Raw genomic sequence first — 13,247 nt, 5'->3', positions numbered from 1 at the left:
CACTGCACTCATTGCCAGTGATGGGGACAAAGCCAAAGGGACTGTACCCCTGGCACCTCCAACGGCCAGCCAATGTGGACATGACAGGTGAGCAAGTTGCTGGCAGGCATGCAGGAGGCACTGTGGTTCCGACCACCCAACAGGCCCCTGAAACCTTCACGTTACCTGAGCAGGACAGCGAGCATCATGGGCAGCAGAGCCAGGTATCAGAGGGTTCCTCTGACTTGAAGTCCCATGGGTCACTGTGATCTCCCCCAGTCCTCCCCATAGCCCTCAACCCATTCCCTGTGCCACACTGGATGACACACTGTTGAGGGGGCTTGAGGCAATAGAACAACACCAGGTGCCCCTGTAGGCACTTGCTGACATGAATGTCAACTAACTCCAGGCCATCCGGCACTGTATCCAGGGTGCCACATACATGATTGTGTGGGCAAGGGACGGTGAGCAGCGTCAGGCGGCTGCAACATCTGCAACCTTGACTTTCTACGGGCAAAGGGTGCAGGAATTAACTGAAGGCATCTTTGCCTTTGCCGAAGCCATGAAGGCAAACATGCAGTTGACCATGCAACCCTAATGGGGGCCAGGGTCTGAGCAATCCAGTTCCGTCACCTCCACAGAGGGCTCACTGCCCAGCACCCAGCGGCATTGCTTGGGGCGCATTCTAGCCCCAAAAGGTCTGGTGGACGCCAGTAAGGACAGGAGGCCATGCAAGGGATAGTGTTGTGTTTGTGCTGGGGATGGTATTGTGGGGTGCGGTGGGTGTGTTGGTGATGGTGTTGTGGGGTGCGGATGGATGTGCTGGAGATGGCGTTGTGGGGTTGGGTGTGCGTTGGGGAGGTCGGTGGGTGTGTTGGGGATGGTGTTGTGGGGTGGATGTGGGTGTGCTGGGAATGGTGGTGTGGGGTGGGTGTGTTGGGGATGGTGTTGTGGGGAGAAGCAGGTGGGGGGTCTCCACATTTATACATTAAACAGGAGTTCACTCAAAGCAATGCAAGGACATTCATTTTTGTGATCAGGTGATTTTATATTCATGTGTCAGTATTTACATTCGTGCATAAAATGTGGTAAGTAAACGTTTCAGAAACAATTGTCCATTAGTTTCTGGTGGAAAAATTTGTCTGTCTCAGATTTATGCACGCACACCACCTGCTGGTGCTTTGCCCACAGGCAGTGTGTCCGCCTTATCAAGAAGTGGCATGTCCACCTCAGGGGGTAGTGGGACATTTCCCCTGTGGCACATGACATGATAGCACGATTTTTACACATCTTCTCAAGCCCATGTATTAGTGCACCTCCAGTCCGATCCAGGCAGCGGAAGAGAGCCTTCAGAGGCCAAAGGTCTGCTCTATACAGAGCCTGGTCCGGTTGTGAGCCTCATTGTAGGCCACCTCCTGTGGCGTCTGGGGATCCCGCACATGTCATGAACCATGATAGCTGAGGGTATCCAGAGGTACCTGAAAGGAAACGTGTGAAAGGTGTCAGTCACAGGAAATTGCATATGTGTTGCCAATTACTACAGCATTTAGATGGACATTCTGTGCATGCATTCCAGATTACATCACATTACATGTAGTACATTCACTGTACTTGTATGTGGAATCAATTACTATATCCACTGTTGTGTCACCCCATGCACCCAGGTCACTGCCAGCAGTAGGCATTTTCTGGGTCTGTGATTGTTATGGCATCATGACATGGTGCCTGTTTTGGGCCTCTGCCTTGCTCTCATGCATGTGCCCTCATGGGTGGTCAGTTGTACCTCATCATGATTATGTCTACTGCATCTGTGAGATTATGGTGTCACATTCCTGTGCACATGGCTTGACTACTACCAGTGATACCTTTCATTGGTGCTGTGTTGCACTTTGTGGATCAATGTACAGGGATGTGCTATGTTGCATTGTGGTACCTGGAGTCATGTGTATGTTTGTAGGCTGTTTGGGCAAAGTGTGTTCACGTAATCATTGTTATCGTGTCCAAGTCCCGTGGGCTGCAGGCTGTCATCTGTGTGGTGAGGTCAGGTCATGCATGTACACGCATGTATATTCCTGTATTTGGAATGCAGCCGCCCCACTTCACATTACTATTTTGTGATATAGGACAATTGCAATTGTGTGTCAGCCTTGTCACACCCACAATCGATGTCCTTTGCCCTTGTGCCTCTCCATGTATCATGGCAGTGTACTATTACACAGGACCATAACGTTGTGGGTGGATCCCGGGAAGCGGACACAGCACTGTGTAATGTGAGATTGGGATCGCAAGTGACCTGGATGTTGAGAGAGGGGGAAGTGCTTACTGTTTCGGTACACCTCCTAATGTGCCCCGGGGGCTACCTACACCACGTGGGTACAGTCTACTGGACCAATGACATTTGGCATGTGCACCACAGCATAGAACTGTGCCTTCATGGCATGCACCTGTGCCAGGGTGGTTGGCAGGGAGATGTACCGAGACACATGGAGCAGGAGGGCGTCCGTCACCTGTCCATGCACAATGGAGAATGTGGACTGTGTAACTGCGCTGTATTTTAGGTGATCTATTACCGACATATCCCAACTTGTAATGCAAAGGTAATACCGTTCTGGAATCTCATAGGATTTTCAGCCGACCATATTACCGTCGACTGATGATTCGGCGGTGCAGTAAATGTCTTAGTTACTTACCTGTAACTGTATTTCTCCAGCATTGGTATCTTTCATAGATTCAGATGCTTGAACATTCCCTGTCGTCAGACTGGGAATCCTCGGTGATAAAATAATTATTAAAACATTGTTTTAATATACCCACATTGCTACATAGAAATGCATGTACATAGTCCATTATGGCCTATGAGCTATTCTATTGTGTAGTCCCTCCACCTCACTTTGGTCCTTATGACCCCAACCAATGAGGTGGCAGGGCTTAAGCTCCACCCCAAGCAGCTATCTTCAGATTTTTAAATGTAGTAACTACAGTATTGTGGGTGCTGAGCGTAGGAGCAGCCTCTCAGGAGAGGCAGGTGTCCGCATGCGAATCTATGAAAGATACCAATGCTGGAGAAATACAGTTAGAGGTAAGTAACTAAGACTTCTCCAGCATTGCATCTTTCATAGATTCAGATGCTTGAATAGAATACCAAGCAGTTAAAAACATGCCACCATCATATACACATATGCATAATACAGAAAACATATCTGTGATCAAACATTTACCATGCGGCAACACAGCGGTTACGTACCAGGGAAAGGTGGGAAAAGGAGGCTGGTCCTACCTTATGCACACAGGTGGCGGAGCACTGCCTGTCTAACTGCAGTTTCTTTGTTGGCATCTTCAGCCAGGCAGTAGCGTTTAGTGAATGTGTGCAGAGTGCTCCATATAGCGGGTCTGCATATGTCCTTCAAGGCCACCCCTGCGTGGAACGCTGTTGACGCTGCTCTCCCTCTTGTGGAGTGCACTGATGGTGGTTTGGGAAGGGGGTCGCCTTTCGCTTGATGGCTGTGGGTGATGCAAGAAGAGACCCAGCGCGCCAGACCCTGTTTGGAAATATGCTGGCCCTTTGTGTGTCCAGAAAAGGCGATGAACAGTCTATTTGAAGAACGAAATTCCCTAGTTCTTTGCAAATAAAACTTTAACACTCTTGCTATGCCCAGAGAATGCAATGTTCGTTCTGCTTCCGAAGAGTGATTCTGAAAGAAAGTTGGCAGGACAATGCGTTCTGTGAGCGTAATTTCCGATACTACCTTCGGAAGGAACTTAGGGTGTGGTCTTAAAATGACACGGTCCTTACGGAACAACGTGAAGGGGGTTTCAGAAGATAAGGCTTGTAACTCATTGATCCTCCTGGCCGAAGTGATGGCTATCAAGAAAGCCGTTTTCCATGACAAGAATTTTATGTTGCACCTGTGGATGGGCTCGTAAGGAGGCTCCATGAGGGCTGTTAGCACCGTGTTCAAACTCCAGGTTGGAAACGACGTGGGCGTAGGCGGGTATGTTCGCAAAAGCCCTTTAAGGAAGACCTTGACGGCTGGAAGGGAGAGTAAGGACTGAGTCTCCAGGGCCGTCGTGTATGCCGTAATGGCTTACAGGTGGACCTTGATCGAAGACAGTGAAAGACCTGCTTTGGTAAGTGTAATAAATAAGGAAGTACTTGCTCCACCGAAGCGGTGAGAGGATCAATAGCATACGTCTCACACCACTTGGAAAAACAAGTCCATTTCCTAGTGTAGGTGATGTATGTAGAAGGAGCCCTAGAGGGCCTGATTATATCCCGGCATTCCGCAGTCAGATTGAGATTCATCATCTTACGCTGCTCAGGAACCAGGCCTTGAGAGACAGGCTCGCTGGATCATGATGGAGGACCTTGCAGTTCTGTTGCGTCAATAGATACTGATGCGCTTTGAGGCGAATCGGGGCCATAGGGACAGGTGCTGTAGGGTCGAGTACCATACCTGCCGCGCCCAGTCCGGTGCAATTAGGATCATAGAACACTTCTGCTCGTTCAGTCTGCGTAGTATCCTGGAAATTATGAGATAGGGGGGAAAGGCATATAGGAATTTCCCTGTCTAATCCACAGAGAACGCGTCTCCTTCTGACTGACTCTCTGGGTACCTGGAGGCGAACATTTTGCATTTCTTGTTGGCCCTGTTGGCAAAAAGATCGAGATGTGGATGGCCCCATGAGGCGGAGATTCGTTGGGCTTCCTTCTCGTCCAGCTCCCACTCGTGAGAAGACGTGTAGTCCCTGCTCAGTTTATCCGCTAGGACATTGTCCACTCCCGGAAGGTGTTCCGCCTTGATTTGGACTCCGTGATGCAAGGCCCATGCCCATAGTAGTTGAGCTTCTTGTGATAAGATCTCTGACCTCGTGCCTCCTTGCTTGTTTGTGTAGTGCATGTAGGTCGTGTTGTCTGTCTGTACAGTGAGTACCTGCCCCGCTACTACCAGAAGGAAAGCTTTCAGTGCCCACCGTATGGCCCCGAGTTCCAACACGTTGATGTGGAGTTGGGACTCCTGGGGGGACCAGGAGCCCTTGGTTTGTAGGTCCGCAAGGTGAGCGCGCCAGTCCGAAAGAGACGCGTCCGTCCTCAAGAGAAGGGTCGACGTTGGTGCCTGAAACGGCATTCCTTATAAGAGGTTCTGCGGAGCGTTCCACCATCGAAGAGCCTTGTGCAGCGTCAGTGGGATCTGGAGATGTCCTCCCACGAGTCGAGAGCTTGTTTCCATTGGTGGTCCAGTGCCTCCTGAACAGGCCTCATGCGAAGCCTGCAATTTGGTATGAGGAATATACATGAGAACATCATGCCCAGGAGGGATTTGTAAGAGCGCACTGATGTCGTTTCTCTCCATAAGAACCACAGGGTCAAGCAGAGAATTGCTGATGCTTTTTCTGCCGACTGCCTCACTCTGGGAATATTGGTGTCGAGCTCGGCTCCCAGGAAAGAAACTGTCTTGCTGGGAACTGGGCAGGACTTTGCACTGTTTATGGCGAAACCTAACCCTCTTAGAAGATTTGTTGTCTTTGAAACTACCAAGCGTGCACTTGAGGCAGAACTAGCTCTTATCAACCAGTCGTCCAGATATGGAAAGACTTCTGTTCCTAACCTCTTGAGTTTTTCCAGCCACTGGTGCTAGGCATTTTGTAAACACTCTTGGTGCTGATTTCAGACCGAACGGGAGCACTCGAAATTGAAAATGACGATCGCACACAGTGAATCTGAGGAATTTTCGGTGTGCTGGGTGGATTGGTACGTGGAAGTATGCGTCCTCCAAGTCTAGAGTGGACAAGAAATCGTGCCTGTTTAGCCAAGGGAGCACTCCTTGCAAAGTTATCATCTTGAATTTGATGTGCTTGATATATTTGTTTAGCGCTCTCAGGTCCAAGATGGGTCGCCATTGACCATTTTTCTTTTTGATGAGGAAGAAACGGGAGTAGAAACACTTCCCCAGTAAGGTACTGGCTCTATTGCTGCTCTGTGCAGCAGTTTCTGGATTTCGGACATGACTTGCTTCAACATATGCACCTTGCGCGGAGTCGGGGGCAAGGAAGGTGGATGGTTTAGAAATGTTAATGTATGTCCCTCGCGGTCCACTTGTAACACCCATATGTCTGATGTTATTGACTGCCAGCATTTCAAGAACTATGCTCATCCTTCCCCCCCACCGGGGTGTGACATTGGGGGTGGGGGGGAGCTGGACAGTCAGTTTTGTTTGCTCTGCAACTTCCCTTGAGCGGAGCCCTGCCTCCCTCTCTGGGCGTACTTGTTGAAAGATTGATACTTGGTGTCCTGGTATGAACTACCTTGCGACTTCTGGCCGTAGGAAGGGCGGTTAAAACCTCTGGACTTCGAGACTGAACCTCGAAAAGGACAAAACGACCGGCGATCCTTGTCTTAGTCTTTCAAGGAGCTGATGACACGTGCCGTGTCCGTTTTGATTCCTTTGAGGTGGTCATCCATCTTTTTCCCGAAGAGTTCTTGACCGTCAAAGGGCATGTCCGATATCTGCGCTTGAACCTCAGGCCTGAAATTGGTAGCCTTCATCCAGGCCTGTCTTCTCAGCACCGTGCCGTGGGCCATTTGCCGGAAACCTGACTCCACCACATCGACTGCAGCGTCAATCATGTGGTGCGAGGCTGCTTCCCCATCAGCGATAATCGACCTGGCTGTCATGCCCTCCGTCCGACCCACCAGTGATCCCAGGTCCCCAGCAGCCCGAATACACCCCCCACTTACCTTCCGGGGCTCACGTTGGCGATCCAGGCCGGCTCGCACACAGCTACAGCAGCAGCTTCACGCTACCACTCCACAGTCACGACTGCGACCGTTCCTCCATTGCAGTTGCCGTGGAGATTAGGCCATCAGAAGATCAAGATCGCTTCCTTGCATCGTGCTGCTGGGTCAATCCGATCAGGTGACCTGAACTCGCAATCACGTGACCTGAACTCGCGATCACGTGACCTGAACTCGCGATCACGTGACCAAAACTCGCGATCACGTGGTCAGGAAGCAAACGGTACTTGAGTAGTGGAGTGCTTCAGTACCGCGCTTCACAGCTGTTTTCTCAGAGACGCTGTCTGGCCTGCGATTCTTACCTTGTTTCTCCATTGATCTTGGACCCGGCTAACTCTTCTCGGAACTCTTTGTGGATTACGTTATATCTGTACTTTACCGGCTTGGACTGATACACTTGGCTCTTGACCTCGGAACGTTGTCACGGACTTCTCTTTGGATCCCGCTTTGTTCCGTCAGCTTGGTCTGCTACCCTTGGCTCTAGACCCTGGATTGTTGTCACGGACTTCTTGTGGATTAACCCTCTTCACAGAATCTGGAACAATGTATGAACTACGACTCACCACCTTCCTTGCCTACAATCTGGTTCAGTCCTGCCTGCAGGTCTTCCCAAGGTGGGGTCTGGTGTGACTACCAGTAAGTGTCCCCTATTCGGGACCTTTGCCCACTTGAGCCCCTGAATCCCTACTTCTGTCAATTCCTGGTAAGATCCTTCCTGTTTTTTGGTTATCTGTGCATTACCCTGCTTGCTTGGTACTTAACGCTATTTTCCTTCACAGCTTCCGTGGGGCCTCCAGTACTTCGCGGTTCCGGATTCTTCTCCACCTGTGCCTCAAAGGTTGCATAGGGAGTGAATCTGTCATTCTCCCTGTGCGGCACTTGGGGTCGGAGGTCTCACATATCTACACGACACTCAAGTTACAACAGTCTGTGAAGCCTTGTTGTGTCAGGTATGGAGGGTACCGCGGAGGACCCCATGGCTGCTATAATCCAAGCAATCACGGTATTACGGGCCGACATAGTCGCTGCCAACACAGAAATCCATCAACGCCTTGATTTGTTGCAGAGTGCCCAACATCCCTTTCCCGCGGACCCGGAGTTTGGGGACGCTGCTCCAGTACCTGTGCCACCTCCTCCTGCAACGCCGGCTCCTACTGCCTCTACTTCCGTTCCCGCCGTTCTGCCATCTCCTTTTCCCTTGGCAGCCCCAGAAAGGTTCCATGGAGACCCCAGAAAGTTCAGGACTTTCCTTAACCAATGCAAACTACACTTTCTATTCCGGCCTCTTGCTTTCCCTGATCCCACCACTAAGGCGGCCTTTACCCTATCACACCTAGCGGGTACAGCTGCGGCATGGGCAAACCCCCTATTAGAAAATGACCACCCCGCTCTCTATGATTTCGACCAACTGGTATTGGAGATGTCACGAGTATTTGACACCAGGTACAAAGCGCAGTCTCATGATCTAGAACTACTAGAGCTTACCCAGGGTAGGGGTTCCCTCATTGATTACATCACTCGATTTAACCAACTAGCGGCCGAAACATCATGGCCAGAAAGTAAGAAGGCAGTGGTCTTCTACAGAGGGTTAAGTAATTCCATGAAGGATGCTTTAGCTGTGGATCCGTCCCTGCCCGTCCAATTCCCGGCTCTTGTGGATCTGACCCTTCAAGTAGACGCACGGCGTTCTGAACGGAGAGCTGAGGCTGGGTTTCCCCACTCCACAGGCCCTGCCATCTCTTCATCCACCTCAGACACCACCGGGGAGCCTATGCAGATTGGAGGTATCAGGAGCCCCATCACATCTAGGGAAAGGGAACGTAGAAGAGCAGAGAATGCCTGTTTCTACTGCGGGTTGGGTGGCCATTTCGTGAAAGAATGTCCGCGGAGACCGAAACCCAAGAACCAGGTTTTTCACACAGCTCGACCCTAGACATGGGGGGAGGGTCAAGCTCCTCATGTTCCTCCCCGGATCCAGTCCCAATGTTCGGCAGAATCAGACCCATCCAAGTACAAGCCACTTTGCAGCCCACCCCTGGCACCATCCATCCCGTAGTGATCACTCTTGATTCAGGGGCCTCCGGGAACTACATTGATATTACCTTAGCCCGAGCCTTAAACCTGCCCTTGGTAAACAAGAATCGACCCGAACTAGTACAAGCAGTTGATGGGACAGAACTTGCGTCTGGAGCCATCAGACAACAAACAGCACCACTCATAATGACGATCCAGTCCGTCCACAAGCAAACCATACACTTCGACTTGATAGCCATGCCCCAGTTCGGTGTCATATTAGGAATGCCATGATCGCGGGATCAAAATCTGCACATTGATTGGGGTTCGGGTCACGTGCATTTTGAATCCGAACTGTGCCAGAATTTTTGTCTCCCCATGAATGGAGAGGAGAACACGCCCGCATCAGCGTTGGGCGCTATTGCCCGACTCAGTATCACAGAAAACAGTGCTCCTTCTGATCCGCATGTAGTGGGTTTAGTCACCGCAAACATCCCTGCGGAGTACCAGGACTATGCTCTGGTGTTCGATCAAGGCTCTTCTGAAACCCTAACCCACACCGCCCCTATGATTGCCCGATTGATCTGACTCCTGGGGCTTCCATACCCTCGGGTCGTATCTATTCCCTGTCACAGTCCGAAGACCAAGCCCTCAAAAAGTACATAGAAAAGTCTTTGCGCCTGGGTCACATAGCCCTTCCACGTCTTCAGCTGCCAGCCCAATCTTTTTCGTGCCTAAAAAAGAAGACGATCTACGTCCGTGTGTGGACTACCGCCGTCTCAATGCCATTACCATTAAGAATCGGTACCCAATACCTCTTATCACTCCGCTATTGGACCGATTGACCCACGCCTCTATCTATTCCAAGTTAGATTTGAGAGGTGCCTACAACCTTGTCTGCATTCAAAAGGGGGACGAATGGAAGACAGCATTCTGTACACGATACGGCCTTTATGAGTATATGGTCATGCCTTTCGGACTATGCAATGCCCCAGCCACCTTCCAGCACTTCATGAATAATGTGTTCTGTGACATATTGGACATATACGTGGTTGTATATCTTGACGATATCCTCATCTTTTCCCATACCCTAGAAGAACATGTGCAGCATGTTCGAGAAGTGTTGTCCCCGTTACAAAAACACTCGCTCTATGCGAAACCCGAGAAATGCCAATTTCATGTGACTAATATCGAGTTCCTGGGGTTCAACATCACACCTGGTGGCTTGGCGATGAATTATTCCAAGGTTCGAGCGATCGTAGAATGGCCGACCCCGCAGACCCTGAAGGCATTGCAGTCATTTCTTGGTTTCGCCAACTTCTACCGGCGTTTTATCTCTGGCTTCTCCTCCATAGTATTACCTCTCACCTCCCTCACCAGTCCACATGTCCCTTTCAAATGGCTGGAGGTACATCAGCAAGCTTTTGAGGCTTTAAAAAACGCCTTCACCACCGCCCCTGTCCTCCAGCATCCTGATCCTGACCTACCTTTCATTGTTGAGGCGGATGCCTCCTCTTTTGCGTTAGGGGCAGTTTTGTCACAAGTCTGCTCCGCTAATGGACGCCTACACCCTGTGGCCTTCCATTCCCGCAAATTCAATTCTGCAGAAGCCCACTATACTGTTACTGAGAAGGAGCTTCTGGCGGTGATGGATGCCTTTCGCACTTGGCGCCACCATCTGTTGGGGGCCAAACACAGGATCACTGTGTTTACAGATCACCGGAATCTACAAGACTTGGCCTCCCTGAAATGTGTGAACAGCAGGCAGGTCAGGTGGCACTTGTTTTTTGCAGCCTTCGACTTTCAAATTAAACATTGTTCTGGTCTGACGCACGGTAAAGCCAATGTGCTGTCTCGTTCCCCCGGGGGGGTTTCGCTACCTATCTTTCCCGACACTCTCTTGTCTCATGAGAACGTTGTATGCACATGTACACCTCCTTTGGCATTGCTGGACGCAATTCGTACATGGGTCCAGCAACACCCCGAGCAGCTATCCGAATGGGACTCAGTGTACTGTGACGGGCTACCATATGTACAGGATCGTCTAGTTCTACCTACCACTGATACCAGAAATCTGGCTTTGGAATGGTCTCATGACGCCCCCTTCAACGGTCACCCAGGCCAGGCTCGTACCCTGGACCTACTGAAACGCTGGTGTTGGTGGCCATCCATGAAACGTGACATTGTCTGCTATGTAAACACATGCGCAGTATGTGCTCAAAGTAAACACCGCAGGGGTCACCCACTTGGCCTCTTGCAACCACTACCTATACCACCCAAGCCCTGGCACACATTGACCATGGATTTTGTAACTGATTTACCTAGGGTCCAGGGTTACGACACAATCTGGGTGGTGGTTGATAATTTCACCAAAATGTCCAGTTTCATCCCCTGCCGGGGTATTCCATCTGCCCCTATGTTGGCCAAGCTGTTCTTTGAATCTGTCTTCTGTCTCTTTGGTCTGCCTTCTGTGCTCATTTCTGATAGGGGGTCCCAGTTTACATCCCGGTTCTGGCGTGCCTTGACCAGGTTGCTTGGTATTGATGTACGGTTTTCCTCGGCTTACCATCCTGAGACCGACGGTCAAACTGAGACAACTATCCAATCCATGGAACAATACCTGCGTTGTTTGACGCTGCAACAACAAGCAACCTGGTTGCAGGTCGTTCACTTTGCTGAATTCGTCTACAATAATGCTGTACATTCCTCCACCGGTTCTTCCCCCTTTTTCGCTTTGTATGGCCAACACCCCTGTGTTTTCCCCGTTCCTGACTCTTCTTCTTCTGTCAACCCAGCCGCAGCTGCCTGTGTTAGAGATATGTCCTCTATCCATGCCCAGACCGTGTTTCACCTCCAGTAGGCCCAGTCATCCATGAAAGCTTTCGCTGACTCGAAACGGAGTTCTGCCCCGGTATATGCGGTGGGTTCCCGGGTCTGGCTGTCCACCCGACATCTCCGTTTGGCGGGTTGTCGAAAACTTCTGCCTCGTTTTGTGGGCCCTTATGTGGTTTCCCGAGTCATCAGTCCAGTGGCCTACCGCCTTGTGCTCCCGTCTTCTTGGCGGATTCACCCTGTTTTCCACACATCCCTCCTCAAACCTTGTCCTGCCTCCTCCCGCCTCCGTTCCCCGGTTGCCCCTGTGTCCCTGGATGCCCCTGATGTCTTTGAAGTTTCCGGTATTCTGGGTTCCCGCCTCCGAGGGGCAAGTTGCAGTACCTGGTAGACTGGTTGGGTTACGGTCCGGAGGAGAGGTCTTGGGTCTCGGCTTCAGATGTCCAGGCCGGTTGGTTGCACGGTTCCATCGGGAGCATCCTTCCTGCCCACGTGGTCGTGGGCCTTTGCGCGGGGGCTCTGTCATGCCCTCTGTCCGACCCACCAGTGATCCCAGGTCCCCTGCAGCCCGAATACACCCCCCACTCACCTTCCAGGGCTCACGTTGGCGATCCAGGCCGGCTCGCACACAGCTACAGCAGCAGCTTCACGCTACCACTTCATAGTCACGACTGCGACCGTTCCTCCATTGGCAGTTGCCGTGGAGATTAGGCCATCAGAAGATCAAGATCGCTTCCTTGCATCGTGCTGCTGGGTCTATCCGATCACGTGAACTGAACTCGTAATCACGTGACTGACCTCGCGATCACGTGACCCAAACTCACGATCACGTGATCAGGAAGCAAATGGTACTTAAGTAGTGGAGTGCTTCAGTACCGCGCTTCACAGCTGTTTTCTCGGAGACCCTGTCTGGCCTGCGATTCTTACCTTGTTTCTCCATTGATCTTGGACCCGGCTAACTCTTCTCGGAACTCTTGTGGATTACGTTATATCTGTACTTTACCGGCTTGGACTGATACGCATGGCTCTTGACCTCGGACCGTTGTCACAGACTTCTCTTTGCATCCCGCTTTGTTCCGTCAGCTTGGTCTGCTACCCTTGGCTCTAGACCCTGGATTGTTGTCACAGACTTCTTGTGGATTAAACCTCTTCACAGAATCTGGAACATTGTATGAACTACGACTCACCACCTTCCTTGCCTACAATCTGGTTCAGTCCTGCCTGCAGGTCTTCCCAAGGTGGGGTCTGGTGTGACTACCAGTAAGTGTCCCCTATTCGGGACCTTTGCCCACTTGAGCCCCGGAATCCCTACTTCTGTCAATTCCTGGTAAGATCCTTCCTGTTTTTTGGTTATCTGTGCATTACCCTGCTTGCTTAGTACTTAAAGCTATTTTCCTTCACAGCTTCCGTGGGGCCTCCAGTACTTCGCGGTTCCGGATTCTTCTCCACCTGTGGCCTCAAAGGTTGCATAGGGAGTGATTCTGTCATTCTCCCTGTGCGGCACTTGAGGACGGAGGTCTCACATATCTACACGACACTCAAGTTACAACACTGGCTTCCTCCTGGAGTTCTACAGGTAGCTATTTGGCCAGGTCTGGCATGCGCAGCCAATGCTCGCGGTCAAATCTCG

General features: G+C 51.1%; 1 long non-coding RNA gene across 1 annotated transcript in view; it reads right to left on the bottom strand.

Annotated features, from left to right (window-relative positions):
- Positions 1 to 1,011: 1,011 nt before the first annotated feature.
- The window catches only part of LOC138527026 (uncharacterized), a 377,963-nt gene continuing 365,727 nt past the window's right edge, over positions 1,012 to 13,247 (bottom strand). The window contains exon 3 of the long non-coding RNA XR_011283799.1: positions 1,012 to 1,457. This is a non-coding gene — a long non-coding RNA (uncharacterized lncRNA). The remainder of the gene's footprint in view (positions 1,458 to 13,247) is intronic.

The sequence above is a fragment of the Ambystoma mexicanum genome, chromosome 14 (assembly GCF_040938575.1).
Source record: "Ambystoma mexicanum isolate Mex_15411 chromosome 14, UKY_AmexF1_1, whole genome shotgun sequence".
Classification (NCBI taxonomy): domain Eukaryota; kingdom Metazoa; phylum Chordata; class Amphibia; order Caudata; family Ambystomatidae; genus Ambystoma; species Ambystoma mexicanum.
The sequence above is the reverse complement of the archived record's forward strand: the minus strand, read 5'-3'. Positions and strand labels throughout refer to the sequence as shown.